General features: G+C 36.2%; 1 protein-coding gene across 6 annotated transcripts in view; it reads left to right on the top strand.

Moving 5' to 3' along the window:
* TMCC1 (transmembrane and coiled-coil domain family 1) overlaps positions 1 to 17,692 on the top strand; it is a 261,826-nt gene that overhangs the window by 62,188 nt on the left and 181,946 nt on the right. For all 6 annotated transcript variants that reach the window (XM_077751622.1, XM_077751621.1, XM_077751620.1 and 3 more), the window contains one exon: positions 14,214 to 14,269. The gene's annotated coding sequence lies outside the window, so the exon portion shown is untranslated. The remainder of the gene's footprint in view (positions 1 to 14,213; positions 14,270 to 17,692) is intronic.

The raw sequence follows: 17,692 nt of genomic DNA, 5'->3' as shown, positions 1-17,692 counted from the left end.
TTTTTTTTTTTTTTTTTTAGTTTCTATGCTGTATTTTACTCGCTTTTATGAGTCCTAGTAAACTTGGTAAGAACTTGTTACTTTTTAATGATGTTGCTAAAACCTAATGGAATTGGGACACCTAGGGTGCCTGGGTGGCTCAGGCAGTTAAGTGTCCATCTCTTGATTTCAGCTCAGATCATGATCTCACGTTTTGTGAGTTTGAACTCTTGAGTTGGGCTCCACGCAGACAGTGCAGAGCCTGCTTGGGATTCTCTTCCCCTCCCCCTCTCTCTGCCCCTCACCTGCTTGCACTTGCTCTCTCTCTCTCTCATAAACAAATAAATAAATAAACTTAAATAATGTTTTGAGTATTGAGAATGTTCTACACTCACTACTGAAAATATTATTCCTGTTTGCCTGCACATTCTTGACTGACTTCTATAGTTCACTGAATATGTAAGTACTATTTAGATTAAAAAGAGAATTGAATTGCCAGAGTTGAATTTTATCTGGTTAAGGTATTAGTGAGAAGTGAAATAGAATAAAGATGATGGATATATAATTGGTATGTGGTGAGTCAAAAACTTATAATTTTTAATTGGCTTATAACTTCTTGGTTATCATATTTAGGTATTTCTAATATACTTGTATAGTTTCTTATTGCAGGTAGAAGGCAGGGAGAAATGCTGGGGAGGGAGTGAGGTTAATGTAATTAATTATTACAGTAAAAGGAGAGAGCTCTGTGTTTTTTTTCCCTTTTATTCTTCCTTGTTATTAGTAGATATCACTAGGGAACAAGTATTAGTTCCAGGAACTGTGGAAAATTGTTCTGTGCATTATTTTACTTAATTCTCACAACTCTAAGAAGTAGGTCTCATTGCCATTTTATCAATGAGGGAACTGAGACTTGACATCTAAGATTTTACAGAAGGATAAACAGCTAGTAAGTGTCTTTAATAACTGGCTCACTCCAAAGATCAGGGTCTTAACCACTGTGCTGAATTGTCTCTTTGTTAATAAGACAGTCTTGTCCAGGATTAGAAAAACAAAACGAAACAAAAAAACAAATGTCCCTTTGAATGTCCATTAGCCCTGGAGAATCTGTTTAATAACATATAGATACATAAACACATGTGACCTCTTTGGGGAATATTGTTACATAACAATGTATTCTTTTTGAAGTATTCTTCCTTAGGAGAAACAGTTTCTTAGAATTGGAAGTGCTATAGATTTGTAAGCCTTTTTGTGAGCCTATAACAATTTTTTAAAGTCAGGCAGTAAGTAGAAAGCAGCCTATGAAAGGAGTCCCAGAATTATTATTAGCTACTCACTGGACATTCTTTTTTTAGCCCTGCTTTTTACTTTAATGTGACAGTTTCTTAGTATTTTACATTTTCAGGTTTGCATGCTCATTCATTAACTGAACAGCTTAAGAAGGCACTGTACCTACCTGTTCTTCATAGTCACCATGCTTTCAGTGACTTTAGTCCTCTTTCTTTGGCCGTGTTTACAGTGTAAAAACAAGCAAGTTTGGTAAAACTATATTTATGACTGAGGAGAAGGCATTATTCAAAGTGATAAAGAGACGGTTCATTGTATTTATTATCCTTTCAATATCTACTATATCAGTGTTAATGTCCCCTCTATTTTGGTTAGTGGTAATTTGTGTCTTTCCTGTTTCTTGGTTAGTCTGGCTAGAACTAGTTCATCAATTTTATTGATATTTTCAGCTTTTGCTTTCATTTGTTTTTCTCCATTGTGTTTCTGTTCTCAATTTCATTGATTTCTGCTCTAATTTTTATTATTTTTTTCTATTTGATTTAGATTTAATTTTATATTCTAAGTTTCTTGAAATAGAAGCTTAAGTTATTGATTTTAGGTCTTTTTTCAATACAGTAAAACCTTGGTTTGTGAGCATAATTCATAATGGATACCTGCTTGTAATCCAAAGCTCTTGCATGTCAAAGTGAATTTCCCCATAAGAAATAATGGAAACTTACATGACTCATTCTACAACCCCAAAATATTCATATAAAAATGATTACAGTACTGTAATATAATAGTAACTAATAAAGAAAATACAAAACATAAAGAAAAATAAATTAGCCTGCACTTACCTTTGAAAACCTTCGTGGCTGGTGTGAGAGGGGGAGGGTTATTGTGTAGGACGGTTTTTACTACCATTAATGGAATCACTGCTACCTTTTAGCTCAATGGAATCTTTTTCTGCATGGTGGCCATTGTTTATACTCACTTAGATGTTGACTACAGTACAGTATTAATAAACTCTTGTCATATGCTGTATTTAATGTAACTGGCAATGAGGCAGCAGAGGAAAGGGTTTATATGTGCAGGTAGCCTGACCTAGAATGAAGCAAAGCATTTCTAAGCTTATTCTTGTGTGGAAAAGCAAAGGACTGTCCACAGATGCTCTGAAGTGATGAAAAAGTACACTAGTGCCAATTGTGGGCACCTTTCAGTGTTCTGAAAAACACTGATTTCTGCCAAACACCGCTGCCTGAGACAGAGCATCTGAGCATGGGAGACAATCACCTGCAATCCCGTAGCAAGAGATTGTGAGAGAGAACCATTGGCTCAGTTGTGATCATGTAATCACGTGATGTTCTGTGTCACATACTACTTGTATTGCAAGACATCACTCATTTGTTAAGTTAAAATTTATTGTGAATGTTCATCTTGCAAAACACTTGCAGAACAAATTACTTGCAATCCAAGACTTTACTGTATATTCATTTAAAACTATAAATTTTTCTCGAGGCACTGTTTTCATGTATCCCACAAGTTTTGATATTCCATTTTGACTTACTTGAAAATGTTTCTGAGTTTCTTTTTTAGACTTCTTCTTTTACCCATGGGTCATTTAAAAGTATATTGCTTAATATCCAAATATCTGGGAGAATTTTCCCAGATCTTTTGCTAATGATTTTAATGTAATTTTCATTGCAGTCTGAGAATATACTTTTCATCATTAAAAAACTATTTTTCAGATTTATCTTATGGTCCAGAATATAGTATATCTTTGTAAGTGTTCCAAGTGCACTTGAAAAGAATGTATATTTAACAGTTACTGGGTGAAGTGTTCTGCAAAATCATATAAGTTAGGTGTTAGTACTATTGAGGTCTCTTTCCTGATTTTCTGCCTACTTGTTTTAACAGTTGCTGAGTTGAAAGTCTTTTTAAAATTATTTATTTATTTAATTTTAGAGAGAGAGAGTTAGGGGAAGGGAGCAGAGGGAGAGAAAAGAATCCCAAGCAGGCCCCAAACTTAGTGTGGAGCTCAATGCAGGGCTTGACCTTTCGACCTCATGACCCTGAGCCAAAGTCAGGAATCAGATGTTTACCTGACTAAGCCATCCAGGCACCTCAAAAAATCTTTAACTATAATTGTGGCTTTGTCTGTTTCTCTTGTTAGATCCATCAGTTTTTGCCTTATTTATTTTAAAGCTCTTATTTTAATAGTTTTTTTTTTTTTTTTTAATTCCTAGAGAGAGAGAGAGCATGAGTGAGGGAGAGGGGCAGAAGGCAGTTGGGGGTGGAGGGGGAGAGAAAAAGAGTCAGTCCCAAGCAGGCTCTATGCTCAGCATGGAGTCCAATTCAGGGTTCCCTTCTATGACCCCAGGACCATGACATGAGCTGAAATCAAGAGTTGGATACTCAACCAACTGAGCCACTGAGGCATCCCTAAAACTCTTATTTTAAAGTGCATATGTATTTATGATTATTATATCTTCTTGGAGAATTGACCCCTTTATCATGTAGTGGCCCTCTTTTCCTTGACAGTCATTCTGATTCTGAAGTCTACTTTGTCTGAAATTGATTTGGCTGTACTTTCTTTTGATGAGTATGTGGTATCTTTTTCTGTTGTTTTACCTTTACCTTTTCCTGTCTAAATCTTTACATATTAAAATTTTTTTAATGTTTATTTATTTTTGAGAGAGAGAGAGAGAGAGAGAGAGAGAGTGAACGGGGGAGGACAGAGAGAGGAGACACAGAATCTGAAGCAGGCTCCAGGGAGAGCTGGAGCACAGAGCTTGATGAAGGGCTCAAACTCACAGACCATGAGATCAGGACCTGATCCAAAGTTGGATGCTTAACTGACTGAGCCGCCCAGTTGCTCCTAAATCTTTATATTTAGTGGACTTTTTATAGATGGCTGTTAACTTGACCATGCTTTTTCATCCAGTCTGACAATTTGTCTTTTAATTGCTGGTTTTAGACCATTCATATTTAAAGTAATTTTTTTCAAGTTTTTGTCTTTTAAAAAATTTTTTAAAAATTTATTTTAAAGAGAGAGAGAGAGAGACAGCATGAGCAGGGGAGGGTCAGAGAGAGAGGGAGACACAGAATCCAAAGACAGGCTCCAGGCTCTGAGCTGTCAGTATAGAGCCCAACGGGGGGCTCAAACCCATGAACTGTGAGATCATGACCTGAGCTGAAGTTGGATGCTTAACCGACTGAGCCACCCAAGCGCCACTTAAAGTAATTATTAATATAGTTAGATTAAAATGCTAGCTGTTGTCTTTTTTAAAAAAATATAATTTATTGTCAGATTGGTTTCCATACAACACCCAGTGCTCATCCCAACATGTGCCCTCCTCAATGCCCATCACCTATTTTTCCTTCTACCCCACCCCCCATCAACCCTCGTTTCTCATTATTTGAGAAGTCTCTTATGGTTTGCCTTCCTCCCTCTCTGTAACTTTTTCCCCTCTTTACCTCCCCCATGGTCTTCTGTTAAGTTTCTCAGGATCTGCATATGAGTGAAAACATATGGGATCTGTCTTTCTCTGCCTGACTTATTTCACTTAGCATAATACCCTCCAGTTCCATCCATGTTTCTACAAATGGCCAGATTTCATTCTTTCTCCATGTAGTATTCCATTGTATATATAAACCACATCTTCTTGATCCATTCATCAGTTGATGGACATTTAGGCTCTTTCCATGATTTGGCTATTGTTGAAAGAGTTGCTGTGAACATTGGGGTACATGTGCCCCTGTGCATCAGCACTCCTGTATCCCTTGGGTAAATTCCTAGCAGTACTTTTGCTGGGTCATAGGGGAGTTCTATTGTTAATTTTTTGAGGAACCTCCACACTGTTTTCCATAGCGGCTGCACCAGTTTGCATTCCCACCAACAGTGTAAGAGGGTGCCCGTTTCTCCACATCCTCGCCAGCATCTATAGTCTCCTGATTTGTTCATTTTAGCCACTCTGACTGGCGTGAGTTGGTATCTCAGCGTGGTTTTGATTTGTATTTCCATGATGATGAATGACGTTGAGCATTGTTTCATATGTCTGCCATCCGGATGTCTTTGGAAAAGAGTCTTTTCATGTCTTCTTCCCATTTCATCACTGGATTATTTGTTTTTTGGGTGTGGAGTTTGGTACGTTCCTTATAGATTTTGGATACTAGCCTTTTATCTGATATGTCATATGCAACTGTCTTTTCCCATTCCATCAGTTGCCGTTTAGTTTTGATTGTTTCCTTTGCCATGCAGAAGATTTTAATCTTGATAAGGTCCCAATAATTCCTTTTGACTTTTGATTCCCTTGCCTTTGGAGATGTGTTGAGTAAGAAATAGCTGCAGTTGAGGTCAAAGAGGTTGTTTCCTGCTTTTTCCATTACGGTTTTGATGGTTTCCTCTCTCACATTCAGGTCCTTCATCCGTTTTGAGTTTATTTTTGTGTATGATGTAAGAAAATGGTCTAGTTTCAATCTTCTGCATGTTGCTGTCCAGTTCTCCCAGCACCATCTGTTAAAGAGGCTGTCTTTTTTCTATTGGATACTCTTCTCTGCCTTGTCAAAGTTTAGTTGGCCATACATTTGTGGGTCCAATTTTGGGTTCTCTATTCTATTCCATTGGTCTATGTGTCTGTTTTTGTGTCAATACCATACTGTCTAGATGATGGCAGCTTTGTAGTAGAGGCTAAAGTCTGGGATGGTGATGCCTCCCGTTTTGGTTTTCTTCTTTAATATTACTTTGGCTATTTGGGGTCTTTTGTGGTTCCTTACAAATTTTAGGATTGTTGGTTCTAGCTTTGAGAAGAATGCTGGTGCAATTTTGATTGGGATTGCATTGAATGTGTAGATTGTTTTTGGTAGTATTGACATTTTAACAATATTTATTCTTCCAATCCATGAGCATGGAATGTTTTTCCGATTCTTTGTGTCTTCTTCAGTTTCCTTCATAAGTTTTCTATAGTTTTGAGCATACAGATCTTTTATATCTTTGGTTAGATTTATTCCTAGGCATTTTATGGTTTTTGATGCAGTTGTGAATGGGATCAGTTTCTTGATTTCTCTTTCTGTTGCTTCATTATTAGTGTATAAAAATGCAACCCATTTCTGTACATTGATTTTGTACCCTGTGACTTTGCTGAATTCATGTATCAGTTCTAGCAGACTTTTGGTGGAGTCTGTCGGGTTTTCCATATAGAGTATCACGTCATCTGCAAAAAGTGAAAGTTTCACTTCATCTTTGCCAATTCTGGTGCCTTTTGTTCTCTTATTGCTGATGCTAGGACTTCCAACACTATGTTGAACAACAGTGGTGAGAGTGGACATCCCTGTTGAGTTCCTGATCTCAGGGGGAAAGCTCTCAGTTTTCCCCCTTGAGGATGATAATAGCTGTGGCCTTTTCATAAATGGCTTTTATGATGTTTAAGTATATTCCTTTATCCCGACTTTCTTGAGGGTTTTTATTAAGAAAGGATGCTATTTTGTCAAATGCTTTGTTGCATCTATTGATAGGATCATATGGTTCTTTTCTTATATTGATGTGTTATATCACATTGATTGATTTTCGAATATTGAACCAGCCCTGCAACCCAGGAACGAATCCCACTTGATCATGGTGAATAATTCTTTTTATATGCTGTTGAATTCGATTTGCTAGTATCTTGTTGAGAATTTTTGCATACATATTCATCAGGGATATTGGCCTGTAATTCTCTTTTTTTGCTGGGTCTCTGTCTGGTTTGGGAATCAAAATGATGCTGGCTTCATAGATTGAGTCTGGAAGTTTTCCTTCCATTTCTGTCTTTTGAAGCAGCTTGAGAAGGCTAAGTCTGTTAAATGTCTGGTAGAATTCCCCAGGGAAGCCATCTGGTCCAGAATTCTTCTTTGTTGGGAGATTTTTGATAACTGATTCAATTTCTTCACTATGGGTCTGTTCAAATTTTCTATTTTTTCCCATTTGAGTTTTGGTAGTGTGTGTGTGTTTAGGAATTTGTCCATTTCTTCCAAGTTGTCCAGTTTGTTGGCATATAATTTTTCATAATATTCTCTGATAATTCCTTATGTTTTTGAGGATTTGATGGAATAAATCCATTTTCATTCATGATTTTATCTATTTGGGTCCTCTCTCTTTCTTTTTGAGAAGCCTGGCTAGAGGTTTTTCAATTTTGTTTATTTTTTCAAAAAACTAACTCTTGGTTTTATTGATCTGTTCTGGTTTTTTTCAAAAATTATTATTCTATATTGTTTATTTCTGCCCTGATCTTTATTATTTATCTTATTTTGCTGGGTTTGGTGTCTTTGCTGTTCTGCTTCTAGTTCCTTTAGGTGTGTTGTTAGGTTTTGTATTTGGGATTTTTCTTGTTTCTTGAGATACGCCTGGATTGCTATGTATTTTCGTGTTTGGACTGCCTTTGCTGCATCCAAAAGGGTTTGGATTGTTGTATTTCCATTTTCGTTTGTTTCCATATATTTTTTAATTTCTTTGCAAATTGCCTGGNTTGATGGAATAAATCCATTTTCATTCATGATTTTATCTATTTGGGTCCTCTCTCTTTCTTTTTGAGAAGCCTGGCTAGAGGTTTTTCAATTTTGTTTATTTTTTCAAAAAACTAACTCTTGGTTTTATTGATCTGTTCTGGTTTTTTTCAAAAATTATTATTCTATATTGTTTATTTCTGCCCTGATCTTTATTATTTATCTTATTTTGCTGGGTTTGGTGTCTTTGCTGTTCTGCTTCTAGTTCCTTTAGGTGTGTTGTTAGGTTTTGTATTTGGGATTTTTCTTGTTTCTTGAGATACGCCTGGATTGCTATGTATTTTCGTGTTTGGACTGCCTTTGCTGCATCCAAAAGGGTTTGGATTGTTGTATTTCCATTTTCGTTTGTTTCCATATATTTTTTAATTTCTTTGCAAATTGCCTGGTTGACCCATTTGTTCTTTAGTAAGATGTTCTTTAACCTCCATGCTTTTGGAAGTTTTCTAGACCTTTTCCTGTGGTTGATTTCAAGTTTCATAGCATTGTGATCTGAAAGTGTGCATGGTATGATCTTAATTCTTTTGTATTTATTGAGGGTTGCTTTGTGACCCAGTATGTGATCTATCTTGGAGAATGTACCATATGCACTCAAGAAGAAAGTGTATTCCACTTGTTTGGGATGTAGAGTTCTAAATATATCTATGAAGTCCATCTGGTCCAGTGTATTCAGGGCCATGGTTTCCTTACTAACTGTTTAGTTGATCTGTCCATTGCTGTAAGTGGAGTATTAAAGTCCCCTGCAATTAGCACATTCTTATCAATAAGATTGCTTATGTTTGTGATTAATTGTTTTATTTATTTGGCTGCTTCTGAATTGGGTGTATAGGCATTTAAAATTGTTAGCCCTTCCTGATGGATAGACCCTGTAATTATTGTATAATGCCCTTCTTCATTTCTTGTTACAGCCTTTAATTTAAAGTCTAGTTTGTCTAATATAAGTATGGCTACTCCAACTTTCTTTTGACTTCCAGTTTGGAAGCTGTTTTCTATTTTTGCATTTCTTTTTTCTTTTGCCTTCTTTAGTGTGAATTGAGCTTTTTATTAGTGTTATATCCTCCCTGTTGACTTATTTATACTTACTTAAAATGGTTTATAGTTGTTGCCTTTGGGTTTATGGTATATATTTTAAAATAATTTGAATATATCTTCAAATGATACCACTTCACATGTAGTGCATGTATCTTAATAGTTTATGTTCCTAATTCTTCCTTTCACTGTCACTGTTATATATTTTGTTACATATGTTATAAATACCCAGTACATTGTCCACTGCTTTAAACAATTGTATTTTAGAGCAATTAAAAATCAGAAAGAGAAAAGATTTTATTTTACTTACACTTATTCATTTTTTGTGTAGATCCAAGCTTCTCACTTGAATCATATTCCTTCTGCCCGAAGAACTTCCTTTAATATTTCTTGTATGGTGGGTCTGCTGGCAATGAATTCTTTGTTTTTGTTTTTTTCTCTGAGAGAGTCTTTATTTCTTTTCACTTATGAAGACTATTTTCACTTGATATGGAGGACTGGTTGGGCAGATTTTTTCTTTCAACATTTTTAAGTTGTGACTCCATTGTCGTCTTACTTGCAAAGTTTCTGACAAAGTTTATTAAAATCCTTATTTTTTGTTCCTCTGTATGCAATATGTTTTCGCCTCTCTGGCTACCTTCAAGATTTTCTCTGCCTTTCAGCAATTTAAATATGATAGGCCGAGGTGTGTGTATTTTGGTGGGGGAGGATATCATTATCTCGTTTGTTTTTGGAGCTTTTTAAGTCTGTAGTTTGGTGTCTTGTCACTAATTTTTGTAAGTTTTGGGGCATTCTGATATTTTTTCTCCATTCTTTCTCCTGCCATTCTAAGTATGTATATGTTACATTGTTTGACATTTTCTCACAGTTCTCAGATGTTCTCTCCTGTTTTATTTTCCTACTGTTTTTTTCTTCTTTACATTTCAGTTTGGGTAATTTCTGTTAGCTTATTTTCAAGTTCACTGATTCTTTTTTCAGGTGTTTCAAGTCTGCTAGTAACCTTTTGTTCTTTGTACTGTTCTTATTTCTGTAATTTCCACTTGATCCTTTCTTACAGTTTCCATGTCTCTAAATTTATAACTATCTGATCTTGCATGTAGTCTACCTTTTCCATTAGAGCCTTTAATATATTAACCATGTTTTAAATTCCCTTCCGGGTCTAGTTCTGATGATTGCTTTGTTTCTTCAAGCTGTGTTTTTGGCATACTTCATTAGTTTTTTTGTTGAAAGCTGAACATGTTGTATAGGACAGGAAATAATGAAGTAAATATTTTAAATGCTTGAAGAAGACTGCAGATTTCTGCTAGACCCTGGTATCATGGCCTGAGCCAAAATCAAGAGTCAGATGCTCACCTGACTGAGCCACCCAGGCACCCCTTTTTCTGCTAGTCCTTTAAGGTGGCATTTGTGTAAATTTGTTAGGGGTTGGGCTGTGTTTGAAGTTTATTATTGCCACGGTTACCAGAATTGATACTTGTTTTTGCCATGGGAACCGAGAAACTTCAAGTTTTTATAGTGTCCTTTGTCTCCTAGCATCCCTTATCTCCATGTTTAGCTTTGGATTTTCCCTTTATGCTATTGCTTAGAGTCTGTCTCCTGCAGCTGTATTCCACTGTTATTTTTACTCAGAGCTTGTTAGTGTGGTAATGGAGGGAAAGGGGAATTCTTAATGGTCTATTAAGCCTCAGATTTAGGCAGGTACTAGAATCTGGGTCTGGCCTTCACAAAACTTTATACTCCCCTTCCTTGGGTAGAGTTTCTCCTCTTTCTTTTTACCTACCTGCAGTATCTAGGTTTATTTTTTAAAACTTAAGGATTTTACTTATTTTTTTATTATTAAACATTTTTAACTTAAAACATTTTTTTCATTTTAATTTTGGGAGAAAGAGACAGAGCATGAGTGGAGGAGGGGCAGAGAGAGAGGGAGATACAGAAACTGAAGCAGGCTCCAGGCTCTGAGCTGTCAGCACAGAGCCTGACACGGGACTTGAACTCATGAACCAGGAGATTGTGCCCTGAGCCAAAGTTGTATGCTTAACCGATTGAGCCACCCAGGTGCCCCTAACTCGTTGAGCCACCTGGGTGCCCGTAAAACATAAGGTTTTTAAAGTTAAGGTTTTTAGAGCTTTCTCACCCTGCATTAAGGTTATTGTTACTTTACAGGGAGTGAAAATTGGGCTTCAGTATCCTGTTTTTTTTCCTTTCCTTCAGCAATCCTGGGATTCCACCAGTGTTCTCAGAGTACAGGCCTTGATGAATTTTTCTTTGCAGATTAAGCCTTTAGTTCCATAGGGAGATGAGGGAAATAGATCTGGGCTGATTGGCACTGGCTGTTCTATTCTTCAAGCTCCATAGGTGTGGGTGAGGGCAAAGATGAGGAGCTTTTTCTGCTCATTCTCAGATCCCCCTTCCCCTGCATTAGAGATTCTTTTCAGGTTCCTGGAGAAAAAAAGTGTACAATAGGGTGGGAACTTTATTATGATTGCAGTCCCCAGGGGCTTTACACCCTCATGTTAGCCCATATTCGTTCTTAAGCAGTTTGTCAAAATTATGTTTTAAATCCTCCTAACTGCAGTGGAATTCTCCTATGCTCTTGGGACTATATTTCCTTTAGTCAGAGAGGAAGCTTTCCTTTTTTCAGAGTTTTAGGCACTTATCCAGCCTCTGTGTTGCTCTATCCCTGCTGTATTTTAAAAATTTATGTATGTGTGTTTTTTTGAGTATAGTTGACATATAGTGTTACATAGTTTCAGGTATATACAGCCTAGTGATTTGACAAGTTTATACATTATGCTATGTTCACCTCAAGTGTAACTTCCATCTGTCTCTTTACATCGTTATTACATTGACTATATCCTTATGCTGTGCCTTTTATTTCCGTGACTTATTCCATAACTGGAAGCCTGTATTTCCTTTTCCCTTTCACCCACTTGGCGCAGCCTCCCATCTCTACTGTATTGCCTAGCGGTTGGATCAAGAGAAAATGGGGTTCAGTTAGGAGGAGTGTGATTCTTTTCACTCTCTAAACATTAGGAATCCATGTGGTCAGAGAGTAACTTGTGAGATTTACCTTAGGGTTCAGCATATGATCAATTTTGGTAAAAGATCTCTGTGCTTGATAGAGTATTTATTCTGCAGTTATTGGGTAGTGTAGGTCTGGTTAATCATGCTATTCAAATCTATATTTTTATCCTTTTCTAATCTCTTTCTGAGTTATTTGTCAGCTACTTAAAGAGGTATTAAAAGTTTCCCCATTATGATTATGGATGTTTTTCACTATATTTTTCCAACTTTCACTTTATATATTTGAAGGTTCTGTTATTTGTGTACGAATTTTAAATTGTTAAATCTTACTGATAAGTTATACTTTAATCCTATGAATTACACACCTATAAATGCTTTTTGGATTAAAGTCTACTTTGAGTACTATCAATATGGCTACAGAGGCTTTGTTTTAGTTTATGTCTGTATGACCTTTCTATACTTTTTAACTGTTTTTTTTTTTTAAGTATATTTATTTTTGAGAGAGACTGAGACAGTGTGAGCAGGGGCGAGGCAGAGAGAGACTGAGAGAAAGAAAGAGAGAGAGAGAGAGAGAGAATCCTAAGCCCAGTGCAGGGCTCAAACTCAGGAAACTGTGAGATTATGACTCTGAGCTGAAGCTGAGAGTCAGATGCTTAACCAACTGAGCCAGCCAGACACCCTTTCTTTCTTTCGTTCTTTTCCTTCTGTTACTTATTTTTGAGAGAGAGAGAGGGCATGGAGGAGGGGCAGAAAGAGGGAGGCACAGAAGCCGAAACAGGCTCCAGGTTCTGAGTTGTCAGCACAGAGCCCAATGCAGGGCTTGAATGCACAAACCATGAGGTCATGACCTGAGCTGAAGTCTGACACTCAACCAGCTGCCTCAAGAGCCACCCAGGTGGCCCTATTTTAAACTGTTTTCTTTCTTTTTATTTTAGGAGTGATTTTTGTGAACACCATGATAGTTGAATTTTGTTCCTTATTGTAATAATTTTTGTCTTTTTGGTCTGATTACATCTTTAGTGTTGTTATTAGAGTATTTAAGCTTATATTTGACACCTTACATTTTGTTTTTATATTAAGCTCTACTTGTTCTGTGATCTTCCCTCCTTTTTGCATTTATTTGGGCATTTTAATTTGTATTTCCTTTCTATTATCATAGTAATTATATACTATTTTACTGCTTTTTAAATGTTTACCCCAGAGGTTAAAACATGTATTTCCTTCCTTTTTAAAAATTTATTTTTCAATATGTAATAATAGTTGTAAGGCACAGAATTCAAAAGGTACAAAAGATTATGTGGTAGGAAGTCCTCTCTCCCATGCAAGTACTAATCAGGCCCGCCCTGCTTAGCTTCTGAGATCAGACGAGATCGGGCGTGTTTAGGGTGGTATGGCCTAAACATACGGAACATTAGATGGAAAGTCCTCTCTCACTTCTACCCACCAGCCACCCCATTCTTCCGCTGCCTCAGGAATGTATATAGACCAGCAGAGTCCTCTTTACTGGCCCCCAAACATACTATGTTTACTGCTCTTCTAGCTGGAAGTCTTGGTCCATATCTTCCTGCTTATTCATCCATTTTCTCATCCTTCAAAGCTCAGTTAAAACTTTTCATAAAGCTTTCTGAACAAATCTATTCTTAACTGATCTTCTAATAGTAATTGCAGTTTTCGTCACACATTTTAGCTTAATGGTACGGTTTTATGCTAGTTTCTTTTTGTGTTAAGTATATAAATCTAACTTTCTGTCCCGGATTGGGAGTTCCTTGAGGGCAGGATAATGTACTTTCATTTTGTCTGTATAATGCTGAGCATATAGCAGATACTCCTCAAATACTTATTTAATTAAATTGCTTCTCTGGTAATGGCTGTCAGAAGGTCATTTTCCACAAAAATTTCAATTTTCGTGCATCTTGATTCTCAATTGTACATGATAGATACAGTTTTTAAGAGTTTTGAATGTAATAGTGCAGATATAGAATGCAAACTACTTGAAAAAAATATTTGCTTATAAAATTGTGTTGTTTTATGTACTTGTTTTGCATTTCATTTTACTTTAAGTTTAAGATTAATAGCCATTCCTAATTCAGTATGATAGTGTAAAAATATTCATTCGTTGCTACTTATGACATGTGCACTTCCTTAAGTACTAAGAAGTTAGCACTTTCTTCCAAAATATCTTCTTTGTTGATTATAATTTTTCATCATAACATTTGTGAAAAATAGAAAATATTGAAAAATATTAGAAAAAATTACCCTACTCCTACCAGTGAGAGATAAATATTAACATAAATGTATAAACTGTTTTTTTTTCTGAGTATATGTAATAGATAAGCTCCTCATCTAAGTTTTTCATTTTGTAATTCTTAATGTTTACTTTTCAGCTTTTCCTGAAAGGATTCCTGTACACCTTAGAAGTGCTTGAAGAAGAGTGATAAAGGCAAGTATACAACTCTTTATGGTTAGTGAAATAACATGGTTCATAGACAAACCAAAAAGCTTTGGTCACCATATCTATCAGAAAAGAAAAAAGAAAAAGTAGAAAAAGAAGATTTGTATATAATTTGAATGGTTTTCCAGAGCACCCTCCTGAACGTTTGCCGTATTTTAAACTTTTTATTTTTTTAATGTTTATATTTGAGAGACAGAGCGCCAGTGGGAAGAGGCAGAGAGAGAAGGAGACACAGAATCCAAAGTGGTCTCCAGGCTCTGACCTGTCGACACAGAGTCTGACGCGGGGCTCGAACCCACAAACCATGAGATCATGACCTGAGCCAAAGTTGGACACTTAACCGATTAAGCCACCCAGGCACCCCTACATTTGCCAGACTTTTAAAACATAACTTTTAAGCTTACTTCTGATTTTAATTCAGAATAAATTGTTTCTTGAATGTGAAGTAATGGTGTATTATGTCTTTGTAGAAAAATTGTTAAAATTTCTGAGAATTTAATAAAGTTCTCTGAAATGCCTGGTCTGTAGATAGCTATTTTTTCCTTCCCTTCTCTTTTCCCCACTTTGTACTTTTTCCCCTTGCCCATCTTTTCCTCCACATCCTTCAACTTCCTTTTCTCTTTCTCTGCTTTTTCTGGTTTTCTTGTAAGAACTTTACTTTTCAGAGAAGCTGAGTGACTAAAAGAGAAGCCAACATTTCTATCTTATGACACTTTGTGGTTGAACTTGTTTGTGTTAAACCAGGTATCTCAATATATTGTTTGGAGAGTTTTATAAACTGAGCAATGTTACTCATTTGAATTTGCCATCTTAGAGGAGAAAACATGGGAGTCCTAAAAAACTTTGACATTATTGAACTCATTTAGTGCTCACATTGTTACTGTCAGCAATATATCATCACTTTCTTTGGTATTTTGGGCCCAATATTTGACTTTCCTTCATATTTGTGTATATCAAAAGGTAACCTTAAAGATTTATGTTGGCCTATAGAAAATTTTAACAAGCTTCAAAATTTTGACCATATTTTTTGTTTGTATTGTTACCATAACAATGATGCAGATAATAGATACAAATGTAAATACTAGTACATTTTAAAGTCAGCAGGTTTTCAAAATTCTTATAGAACGTGATGTTGAAAGCTTAATTTAGGTTTCTTTAGGGTTCCATGCTAAATAAGCCCCTGCTACTTAGTATGATTAAGGTATGTCTTGCTTTTAGAAATCCCAGAACTTATTAATCTTCTAGTATATAACCTTTGCAGCTGTATAGACAGCCTGTGCAAGCTTTGGCTTGGAAATTGACACCCTATTTCTAGGTTTTCCTAGGAATGCTGTTAAGTTTTATCTGTAATCAATCATCATTTCCAATTATCTGAAAATAAAAATGATGTACAAATGCTGGTGAAGTCTCAAATGAAGTTACATTAAAAATGTATTATTTTTTTTTTTAGTAGCAGATAGCCATTTGATTAGCTTATAACACTACCCAAAGAAATAGATTTACAGATAATATCTTTATATATAAGACAAGTAAAGTACGTTATTTGATTTTCCAGTTAATCTTGACACCATTCCTTTAATCATGGTATCTTTTAGTCTCATGGGAAAAACTTATGTATTTTGCTTCCAAAAACAACAAAAAATCAGTTGTATTATTTAGCTAATGTAAACACAAATAAGGAGAAAGGTAAATTACTACCTTATTATCAGTCTGTTGCTTTCACATCCTCCCATCTTCTCAGGGTCATTTAGACCCTGATGAGTTACTGGATTATCTTGGTTACATAGCCCTATTCTCTGAGGAGCTCAATGCTTTGTAGGGTGGAAATAATTCAATAACTATTAGTCTGCTCCACAAACTCATGAGGGAGGGTGAGTATAATCAAATATATGTACTATTGGCAATATTGGCAGTATTTTTGCCCTCAAGGAGCCCCAGAAAACTCCAGTAAAGGCCAAGACAGTTTTTAACTAATAAGGATTAAGGGTTTCTTTCTGAGCTTCCCCATTGAGAAGAGGAAAAACAAAAGCAATGTACTGTTCTCATGACTGCTACTCATTTGCCTAATTTAGGAGCAAAGAATTTTGTGGTATTTAGAAAGTAGGAAAGTCTTGGTGAGAGATAAATTATGTCTTTAAGTCTGTCATGATGTTTATGCTCCGGAGTCATGAAGAGGTCAGGAGATGGGTAAATAAGCATGAAGGAATATGGACAGCAGAGCCACAATGACAGTGCCATATACATGGTAAGAAGGTCTTCCTTCTAAAAGTAGTTAGCAGGAAGAAAACTAGAGGGTTTGCATTCTTATCCCTCTGAACTCTAGTAGCCTTTAGTTCACAGTGACTCATACATTCCAGCTAGGTAGTGCCTTCCAGAATGCTACTTGGTGGCAAGAAGGCTCCATACCCCCAGAACAGGACCATGGTAGGGCCTTACTGGGTGACAGGCTGTTCAAAGTACTTGGCAGTGTAGGGAGTTTTAAAGCTTGTTGAAGAAAAAATTGGGGGAAAATAGGTAAATAAAGAACTTCCTATACAATATTTTGTCCCCAGGTTCTGTGCATTAATACAAATTTATATATTTGCAGAAAGTCTTTGCATTAAGAAAAATCTCATCCCTGCTATCTCCCCTCCTTTTTTTTTTGCATGTGATTTCCATAACCATGGCAGTTGTGCTGACTTCACACCTCTTAGTTTCAGCTTCCTTTTAATTTCCTGCATTTAATACTGGTGTGTGATTGCATTTTGACCTTTCTTTTTCTCTACTCTTCCATCTATCCATTTACTGTGTTATTTCATTGCTTTTGAATTTGTGTGGTTATGTGGGAAGCTTCTGTCAGAGATGACACTATTCAGAGAAAGAGATTTCTTTGAATCTCTTTTTTGTAGGGTAGGGTGGAGGTGGGGACTAACTCCCAACTGTCCAGCACTTGTCCATTTGAAATGTAAACTGTCTTGCCTCTTGTTCCCCACCTCTGGAGTGACTCTGAATCTCTCTTTTTGGTAGTTGGTACAGAGCAAAGCTCTAGTGTCTGTGAAGACAGATTCTGTGTGGATCATTTTCTCATATGGTGCCAGATGGTCCTTTGTGTTCAGCGGAGAATTCCACTTATAAGATTTCTGTTTCCATTTTCTTCTCAATAGAGTAAACCTGTCACCCCTGTTTATCAGTGACCTTGATGAATATGAATGGTAACAAGAAATTCCTCTTTTCCATTAAAAATCCACGGTTAGAGTGGGATGTCCACTTCTCACTATTATTCTTTGAATTTACTTTGCTGAGTTTCAGCAGTTACTGTGGTTATGACTGAGAGGAATTAAATTGCCTAAGCCAGACTGTACATATTGAGTGGTCTGTTCCCTTTTGATTTCTCAAGTAATGGCTGTTCTGTAAACTATGATGCTGGTTTCC

Source organism: Crocuta crocuta, unplaced genomic scaffold (genome assembly GCF_008692635.1).
Source record: "Crocuta crocuta isolate KB4526 unplaced genomic scaffold, BGI_CrCroc_1.0 scaffold69-1, whole genome shotgun sequence".
Lineage (NCBI taxonomy): Eukaryota > Metazoa > Chordata > Mammalia > Carnivora > Hyaenidae > Crocuta > Crocuta crocuta.
Note: the sequence above shows the minus strand (reverse complement) of the source record. Positions and strands in the feature narration are given on the sequence as shown.